At 36.5% G+C, this 10566-nt stretch overlaps 1 pseudogene; it reads left to right on the forward strand.

The window, feature by feature from the left end:
* The first annotated feature begins 3724 nt into the window (after positions 1 to 3724).
* On the forward strand, positions 3725 to 5153 carry LOC100929910 (annotated as a pseudogene).
* Positions 5154 to 10566: the final 5413 nt, after the last annotated feature.

Consider the following 10566-nt stretch of genomic DNA (forward strand, 5'->3'; position numbering starts at 1 on the left):
TGATAGTGAAAATCATTGGGGGTATTTTTCAGGTGATAAAACTCATTAGAAAAAAGTTAACAAATAAGCAAGATTTAAAGAGGCAAGAAAAACTGTTGAGAGTAAGTGATCTCATTTTAACAAGCAGAGTAAGGCAGAGGAGGGGGGGAAGCCAGAAAGGAGATAAAATTAACAGATTCTAGTGCAGCAGTAAGTTTTCAAATAGGTCATTTATTTAATGTGTCAGTGAACCAGACTAGGCTCCAACTACTCATAATTACATTCAGTTGAGTGAAGTGCTTTTTGCCTATAGTTGGCTGGCCACTGGTATAGTATAAGTTAACTCCTGATATCAAAAGTTCCAGGGTTTACCTTGCCCCCAGGAAATGTCTGCCTCTCATAATCCTTCAATTCCTTCTTCAAAATGGGAAACAAAAAACAAGAATTCTCATCATCCTTTTAAGGATGTGGACTATAAAGGGAATAAATATAAATAAATGCAAAGTGGATAAATATAAGGTAGAGTTAGCACTAACAACTGGGAGAAATAGAAAGCAAATTGATAATGCTTCATGAGCTGCATTTTATCAGAAAATAAAAATATTATAAATAGATATAAAAAAGAAATTTATCTCAGACATGGGATAGTCATTATAAAGGTTCAGAATTGGAAGATGTTATACCATATAAGGAATAGAAAGAAGATTAGCCATCCTGGAACAGAGTGTGAAAGAAGTGATATACATTGAAAGTAGGGGAAATGGTCTGGATTAGACATGAGAGGCTAAAACAGAGAAGTTTTATTTGAATTTAAAGGCAATAGGGAGCCACTAAAGTTGATTGAGTAGAGGAGTAAAAAGATCAATTCTGAGTGTAAGGCAAACCCCTTTATCAGTTATATGGAGAATATACTGGAATGAGGAAAGCCTTGAGTCAGGGAGACTGATTAGAATTCTGACCACTGCAATAATTTAGGAAATGGTTGATAAGGTCTGAACTAAGGTGATGGCTATGTGAACAAATATGAAAGATGTTGTAGAGAAAAAAACAGTAATATTTGGAAACTTACTAGATTTGTAAGGAAAGGTAGAATTAAAAAGTCTAATTGTCTTACAAAGACCTAGAGGATATGGCTCAAGAAAATGTGAAAAGCCAGAAAGGGCTTATATGGGGGATAAGGAAGATACTCAGGCTTAGAAAGGTAGAAGTGTGCTCAGGAAAATCTACTCTTCTTCCAGCAGGAATGGAGGTGTTTTTTACCCACATCCCCATTTCCTGAGCTCTTTATTCCCTCATTCCAACAAATTTAATGCTCCTTCTAAGCCCTGTTCTCTCACCTTAGTTGCACAGGCCTCCTATGAAACAATAATAAGTGATTTTTTTTTGCATACTATTGTAATTTAATGCCTGTGCATCTCACCAAATATTTGGTCCCAATTCCCCTTGGGTGTCACCTGAAATTAAAGGGTTCATAAGATATATCAAACCATATGCCACCATCTGTGCCCATTAGACTCCAGAAACTTTCTGCATTTCAATTTTCCTTGTGATTGGTTTCAAGAAAAGCTAAGAGTCTCAGGACCCTTGAAAGAATCTGCTGTCTAAGCAAACCCAAAGCCATCTCTGAGTCCTAAAACAACAAACTCTTGGCTAACTATTGCCACTGAAGTTCAAGTCAGTCCTGAAGAGTAATCATTACTGACAGCAGAATTATCCTCCTTCATAAAAAATAAGTAAGAGATGACTGGCACAAGCCAACTTAGTGCCTCTCCGGAGGCCTAAAAGAAATGTTTTCTCAAAATAGAGAAAACTGAATCATCTTAAGTAACTTATTTCTTAGTAACTATGTCTGCTTTTGCCTAGAAAAAAGGGGATTAATACAAGACTATAAAATACCTTAACATGACTTTTTGAGAAATAAGGATTTTAGAATTTGAAAAGGCAAAAACCAACAAAAATATCACAAAACATCAATCAATATATTTCCTCCAATGACTAAGCCTTAATATTTATTGGTGGAGTCATTGGAATACTTGTATTTTGTATAAAGTAACACAGAGATCCAGTAAACCAGGAAGCTTAATCCTTTGATACTTACTGACTAGCTGGTCCCAATCCTTTTACTGGGAGTGGCCCCAGATCCCAATACTAACAAATATTTATAAATTATAACACTTTTATATTAACAAAATAAGAGTAGGGTAGGATTGAAGCTGTGGGAAACTAGGAGACAGGATGATAAAGTGAAAGCAAGCTCTTGTTGGGAATGGGAGCAGCCCTTGACAGTCTGAGAATTCTTCCATAAAAGGTCAAAGGCCAAGGCTATCAGGACCCAAATTCTCTCTCAAACTGGAGTTAACAAGTAAGATTCCTCTCTGGACCCACCTCCTTTGCACATATTGCCTCAGGTTGTATGTCTGCCTGAGCTGATGGAATGGCTATGGGCTGGGAAGAGAGTTCTATCTTTGACTTGAAAAGTGGGAATGGAAGTAGGCAAACTAAGGAAGGGAGAAAACATTCCTCCCTGCTAAAGAAGGGTAGATTTTCTTAAGGACATTTCTACCTTTATAAACCTGAGAATCTTTTCTTCTCTCCCTTCCCCCACTGGCTTGTTTTACAAGGATTACCCAATTTGACTCCAGTGTGGAAGGTTTTGGAATTAGAGAATGTCGGTTTTAACCCTACCTTTTCTCATTTGTTTTCTTTTTGAGGTTGGGCTAGTCAAGAAACTAAAATCTGCCACAAGACAGCTAGGTGGAATGGTAAATAGACTACCATGCTTGGAGTCAGGAAGACCTTAGTTCAAATGTGACCACAAACATTTACTAGATATACTTAATCTCTGTTTTCTTCAGTTTCTTCAGCTATAAAATAGGGAAAATAACCCTACCTCACAGGGTTATTGTGAAGATCAAATGAGATAAAAATTATAAAATGCTTAGCACAGTGGCTGACACATAGTAAGTGCTGCATAAATGTTAGCTATTATTATTATTTAAATGAAGGCGTCAGGCTACATGGCCTTTAAGATGCTTTTCTTGCTACATCTATTAACTATAGTTAATCATGGGGTTATAGCCTATGACTGCACACTCCCCATCATGAATCGTCAGCATTTGGCAAGTCGAGGAATGTAGTAGCTAGAAGCCACTTTGCTGGAAATGTAAAGAATAGTTAGTCTAGTGAAAAAAGTCAAGATTTAAAATCAAGCAACCTCAATCCAATCCCGACTGAGTCTCATTTTCCTTCTCTGTGACTTAAGCTAAACTTTTAACCTCTTTGAACTCAGTTTCCTCATTTGTAAAATAATAGAATTGAGTCAATTTGTGAATGTTAGGTACACTAATATAGTGAAATATTATTACCATATAAATGGCAACTATAAAGAAGCCTGGGAAGACATGAACTGAAGCAAAGGGAAGTAAGCAAATTAGGAAAGCAATATATCCAGAAAAAATGTATCTAATATAGATAGGGTTGAGTATGTGGTATGTATAGATTTATGACCTAAGATCCTGGTCATACCTAGCTCAGGGGAGACTGACATTCCATCTTGGTAGAGAATACAGAAAGTTAGCTTTACTACAAGTCACTTAGTAGGTGAGAAACAGGCAAGATTCACAACAGTCATGGCTGAGAAATCACTTCTTTAATTCTCCTCTCTCCAGGATGACTCAGATTAGATGACATCTATCTGTTATGCTTCAGCTATTCTAATCTAATATTCATCTAGTCCAGGGATAAAATGAGCTTTTTTGTTCCATCTTTAAAAATTATTCCAACCTCCCCACCCCCTCTCTCTGCAGAATCACCATGGCAGCCCGGACCAAGTACCCTGAAAACTGGGGCACAATACAGTGGAACCTAGATCCGTGTTCTGTCTGCACATTCCCACTTCCACTTTGGCACCCCCAAATTCTCCAAAAATTTTCTGCTTACAGGTTCCAGCATTTGAGGGGATGATGGGTTTTGTATGTTTGAAAGCAACGCCATCACACACTATTTGAGCAATGAAGATCTTTGAGGTTCTGCTCCAGAGGCAGCAGCCCAAATGATCTTTACTGACAATGACCGTTCCTCCAGCCAGTACCTGGGTGCTCCCCATCCTTGACATCATGCATCACAGCAAGCAAGCCACAGAGAATGCAAAAGAAGAGGTGAGATGAGTGTTGGGGCTCCTGGACACCCACCTGAAAACTCGGACTTTTCAGGTGAGGGAGCATATGACTGGATGACATCACTGTTGGGTGCACTTTTATAGCTGGATAAGCAGGTCCCAGAGACAGCTTTCTGGCAGGCCTTTCACAATAACAACTGCCAGGTTGCTCACCTGCATTCTCCGACCTCAGTTCAGGGCTGGGAAAAGTGAAGCTCTGTGAGAAGTTGAGGAATGGTGAAAGCTCTTGGGAAAGGTGAAGCTCTGTGAGAAGATGGCATAGTTTGATGCTAAAAAGTTTAAAGTTTACCAACAGGCAGCCTAAAAAGAAGACACTCTGAGAAAAGAAAAGAGACAACTTCCTGGAGTCCCAGAAAGAGCTGAAGGAAGAGAGGGTGCCCGCAATCCCCGCCCTGAGGAGGAGATGGTTGTATGCTAGAAGGTACTGGCTGCAGAGTCCAAGACTAAAGAACCCTTTGCGAACCTGCCCAAGAACTCTTTCATACTGGATGAATTTAAGAAAAATTACTGCAATGAGGACACCCTGACATGGTCCTTGAGGGAGCACTTTCACTTCGAAGGCTGGTCCCTATGGTATGCCGAGTACCACTTTCCCAGGGAACTCAGAAAGATCTTCTTGAGCTGTGACCTCATCACTGGAATGTTCCAGCACCTGGACAAGCTGAGGAAGAACTCCTTTGCTCGTGTCATCCTTTTTGGTACCAACAAAATCAGTTCCATTGCTGGAGTCCGGGGCCAGAAACTTATCCTCCTGCTCAATCCAGACTGACAGGTCAATTATGATTCCACTACATGAAGTAAGCTGGACCCTGGCAGTAAAGACCCATGGCAATAAGCTAAACTCTGGACAATGGTCAGATAGTAGTTCTGGAAAAGGACCTTTCAGCACGTGGGCAAATCCTTCAATCAGAGCAGGATCTTCAAGAGAACTTCCTTACCTGTGCTACGACTGTGCTGTCTGTTTCCTCCCCTCCTCTGCAGGAGGTGCAAATATTAAACAAAACTGAACATAACACACACACAAAATTATTGATGGTTTTTTTATATCACTGTAGTTTTCCCCAATATATCTCCTCTTCTACCAAAAGTCATCCCAAATAACAAATAGTATATTTAAGAAAAAGAAAGAAAAAGAAAAAATCAGCATAACTGAACAAAACATCAAAAAACTCTGAAAATATATTCAATGCACAATAATTGTGGATCTCCCATCAATGCAAACAAGTAGATTGGGAATGTCTTCTCACATCTTTCTTTTGAGCCAGACTTGTTCTTTGTATTTTTGTAACATTTTCTTTTGATTTTTTGTATATGTAGTCATTCTTCCTGTTTACATTATTGCAATCATTGTGTACATGATACAGTGACCTTTTGGATTCAAAATAAAAGTTACATTCCTTCATCTCTCTAAAGCAAAGAGTAAAAGTTTACTCGACCTATATAGCACTTTCCCCCCAAAAGTTGATTATAATTGAAACAATTTTAAATATCAAGCAAGCACATTTATCCACAGTAAAGAGAAATTGAGGAAACTATACAGATTAAAGGAGGTGTTGGAAACTAAAATAAACTCTTTAATTTGAGAATGAGATAAAATTTCAACCATTCTGAGGGGAGAATTATCTTACTGGGGAAATTTGCTGTTACAAATTAACAGCAAATTATGAAAGCAATATGTCCAGAATGTGATATAGCTATCTAAGATAGATAGGGATGGCCAGTATGTGGTATGTATAGATGTATGATCTAAGATCCTGGTCAAATCCAGCTCAGAGAAGACTGACATTCCATCTTGGTAGAGAATACAGAGGATTAGCTATACCCCATGTAGAGGCTAGGAATCAAGTGGTATAAAAGGACAAAGAGAGAAGTGGGGCTAGATTCCTCAGATGTCTATGACTCCAAAGAGATCTCTTGTCCACCATTCAAAAGTTTATGCCCAGCTTCTTGCTTACTCAAACTCCTTTTAGCATCCTCGCCATATATATGCAGTGAAGTGGAAGTTTAATTCCAAAGAAGAGATAAAAGAATATCTCCTTCCTTTCATTGTAGAAGTAGGAGTCCATGGAGGAGGAAAACTACAAATAATGACAAGAATCCAGTCTGTTGATAATTTTGGTGAATTGTTTTTGTTTTCATCTTTTTATTTACTGCTATAAAGGATGGCTCCTGGGGGAAGGAGGGGAAGGAAAGAATACTGTGGGAAATGAAGGTGATATAAAAACAAAAGATATCAATAAAATTGTGTTGTTATCTTTGTTTTAAATGAGAGCATTACACTAGATAACCTTCGAGTCATCTTTACACATTTAAATCTTTGATCTAATGGTCTTATCCCCTGCCATCACCATTTTTCCTGGTAAATTGACAGCAATATTTTCCTGAAAATATTTCTCAATTAGTGCCCCTTTTTCAGACTCACAGATTCCTATTGCAACATCACTCCCTCCCAAGCACTCTTCTTCTTCACCCTGAGTGTAAACATTAGGATTCAGACAACCAATCTCAATAACTAGCTTTTTGGGGATCCCTTCTGTTTACAAGATTAATTATGGTTTTGTGATGCTTTTTGGAAATGAGCACATTTGCTGTCATCATATTGCCTTTATTTGTTGTTTTATGCTAAAATTTCACTGTAATATAAGATATTCAGCTATCTGGGCAGTCAATCAATAGTAAAAGTAAATGCAGTTAAGTTTTAATTTGGCCTAATAGAAGAATCACAAATATACCCACTCAATGGATGGCAGAATCTGATAATATCTCCTGCAGAATATGCTGTAGTAATTCAGTTATAAATTCTATTGACCAACAACTAGAAGAAACACAAATTATACTATTTCATGGTTGGTCCCATAGCAGTCCATCTTTAATTCAATGTCTTTATTTTCTAATTTAAATAATTTGAGAAGTGTTTCCTCCAATAGAATTTACCATAGCCTTTTACATTGGTACTATTATAAATCTCTGTAGACTCACATTATTATGCTGCCAAAAGTTCCCATTAAAGGGATAAAAACAGACATTAGTGAGTTGAGCTTATTAAAGTCTGTGTCGACCTGACCACTGTATAATTGGATGTGCCTGAAAGATTCTCTTGTTCTAATTTTCTGTGGTTCATCTATGAAACTTTGTAAGCAATGGGAAACATAGAAAGGAATATTTCCGCTGGGAGAAGCTGTGATCATTTGGAATTACAGAACCTTTGAGAAATATTTAATTCTGTTTCACTTCTTCTAACATTTGGAGTCAAGAAGACTTGGATTCTAATATGGCCTCAGATACTTGCAAGCTATGTGACCCAAGGCATAACTTCTTAACCACTTAACCTATGTCTGTCTCGAGTTTATCATTTGAAAAATAGGCATAATAATATTTATCTCTTAAAGCTGATTTAAGGATAAAATGAGACAATATTTGTAATACCCCTTGAAAACCTTAAAGTACTATATAAATACTAGTTGTTATTATTATCAATATTAGTTTTGGAATTAGAATCTGAGTCATAGCCCTGCACTATAGAGAAAAAAACAAACAAACAAACAAACAAACCTCCAGTGCCTCAACACTTCTTTTTCTTATACACACAAACTATATATATATATATATGTGGGTGGGGTATGTGTGTGTGTGTGTGTGTGTGTGTGTGTGTGTGTTTGTGTGTGTGTGTGTGTATGTGTGTGTGTGTGTATAGTTTTGGAAGTGTGATTTATCAGTTTGGTTTTCAATAGGTTTATTTTTCTCATTAAAATATTCAATTAAAATAATTTATTAAGACTTGCAATATCTTCCTTAATGCCAGTACTTCCCTCTGTTGATTATCTCCAGTTTATCTTGTCTATATCTTGTTTGTACATAGTGGTTTTCATGTTATCGCTCCCATTAGGATATAAGCTTCAAGACAGGAAAGACTCTTTTTTTGCTCTTTCTTTTGTATCCCCAGACCTTAGCATAGTGCCTGTCACACATAGTAGGCACTTAACAAATCTTGTTGACTAACTGTCTAGATGCAGGATACTATGTCAGACACCATGGGGAATGCCAGGGAAATTCAGACATGGTCTTTGCCTTTCCATAATTTATAACCTCAAAGCAATGTTTCATTGTAATGATGTAGATAACTGAAAAATCACTTCGGGAGTTCAGAGGACAAAATCAGTTCCTGATAAAAACGATTAAGGAAAGTTTTATTGAGGTGACAACATTTAAGCTTAGCATGAAAGGACAGATAGGAATAAAATGATTACAAGGTTACCTAAGACTTCAAAGTTGCCAATATTCTTTTAATTGCTCTTTCTGCCTTCATATTTCTTGACTCTTTGTTTCTGATCCTCATCTACTCTTATCCAGCTCCCTGTGAATGCTCTCTCTGTTTATGGATTTTTATGTCATAGAGCTCTCCTGGTTTTGCATTTCCTTTCACATTCCCTAACTTCCAGCCAAATAGGATTATTTTTTCACTGTTTTCTCCAAACATGTTTTATACTTTCCTGCCTCCATAATTTGGATCACATTTTTCTTTTTGTTCCTGCAAAGTATGCCTGTTCTTCCTAGCTATTATCAGTCAATTGAAGTTAGGAGGTATGGGGTATCATTAGGCCCACTTTTCAAATAAGGAAACTGAGATAGTTAAGTGACTTGTCAAGGGAAAAATAGTTAGCAAGTATCTGAGCCCAGATTTGAAGCATTTATTGAATGCTTCCTGGGCACTGTGCTAAGAAATGGGGATATAAAGATTAAGAATGAAACAAGACCTTACTACAAGGAGTTTATATTCTAATGAGGAGATAATATATGTAGACAAATAAGTGTCTACATAATAATATACAACATGAACACAAGGCAATTATGGAAGAGAAGGGTACTGGCAATGGAAGAATAAAGAGATATTTCATTTCTTTAAATATGATGATATAAAAAGAGGCATTTGACATATCTTCAAGAAAACCATATTTTATTAAGCAGAGGTAAGGGATAAATGAATTTTAGGCATGTGGGACAGCTAGCTTAAAGATAAAGGAATAGGAGATTGAATTTGGTTTTCTTGAAGATAGGTCTATAAACTCCTTGTGAATATTTCTATTCGGCTGGAAGTTAGGGGATATAAAAGGAAACAATGCAATTCTAGTTTGGTGAGTATGTGGTAAGTACTATGATGACTAGTAAACAGGAACAGATAGATATTAGTAAATTGTCTGTGACTGTATGTCTGTGTTCATGAAGGGATGAGAGTTTTAGGGAAGACAGAAGGGATCATGATTAAGCTTTTTTGAAAACAACATATGGAATAAATTAGAATGTGGCAAAAATAGAAAAATTATCAGAAAGAATATGGTAATAATCTAGGACTAAATGAACAATAACAAATGCCAAATTGAGGATAGTAACAGGAAAAATGGAGAAGAGGAAATAAATGAGTTATGTTTATAGCAGACTACAATAGAGTTTTAAGTCACCAAAGCAATATATTGTCACTTGTGCCTCATAAGAACCTTATGAAATATATACTGTTTTCAGTTCATATTTCTGGAAACTGAGTTTTTTTTAATTATAACTTTTTATTTACAAAACATATGCATGGGTAATTTTTCAACATTGACCCTTGCCTAACCTTCTGTTCCAATTTTTCCCCTCCTTCCCTTCACCTCCTCCCCTAGATGACTTCCTCCCAATAGATGTTAAATATGTTAAATCTAATATATGCATACATATTTATACAGTTATCATGCTGCACAAGAAAAATCGGATCTAGAAAGAAAGAAAAAACCTGAGAAGGAAAACAAAAATGCAAGCAAACAATAACAGAAAGAGTGGAAATGCTATGTTGTGGTCCACACTCATTTCCCATAATTCTCTTTCTGGGTGCAGTTGATTCTCTTCATTATTAACAATTAGAACTAGTTTGAATTATCTCACTGTTAAAGAGAGACACATCATCAGAAGGAAACTGAGTTTTAAAGGCATAAAATGACTTGCCAGTGGACCTGGTTAGTGTCAGATACTTTAGTTGGACTTTCATTTTTCTGAATCCAAATCCATTAGTCTATTCATTATATCAAACTGCTGTCTGAGAAAGATTACTTTTTTTTAAATAAAATTTTATTTATAGCTTTTGGTTTAGGCAACCTACATTTCCTACCCCTTGCTGTCCAAAAAAAAAAAAAAAACATATAACAAAAGATCTTAGAAAGAAGAAGGGATGGGATGTTGATCTAAACTAACCAACACATTGGAAAAAAGTCTGAGATTATACTGTATATGTATCGTTGCATATCACCACAACTCCCCAATCCCCAGACTTTCCAAAGAAGCAAGGAAGATGCCTTTTCATATGTTTTCTTTGAACTAAGCTTTGTTGTGATGATAGCATAGGATAGGTTTCATTTTTATCCTTTCTATTTACATTTCTG

Source organism: Sarcophilus harrisii, chromosome 3 (genome assembly GCF_902635505.1).
Source record: "Sarcophilus harrisii chromosome 3, mSarHar1.11, whole genome shotgun sequence".
Taxonomy (NCBI): Eukaryota; Metazoa; Chordata; class Mammalia; order Dasyuromorphia; family Dasyuridae; genus Sarcophilus; species Sarcophilus harrisii.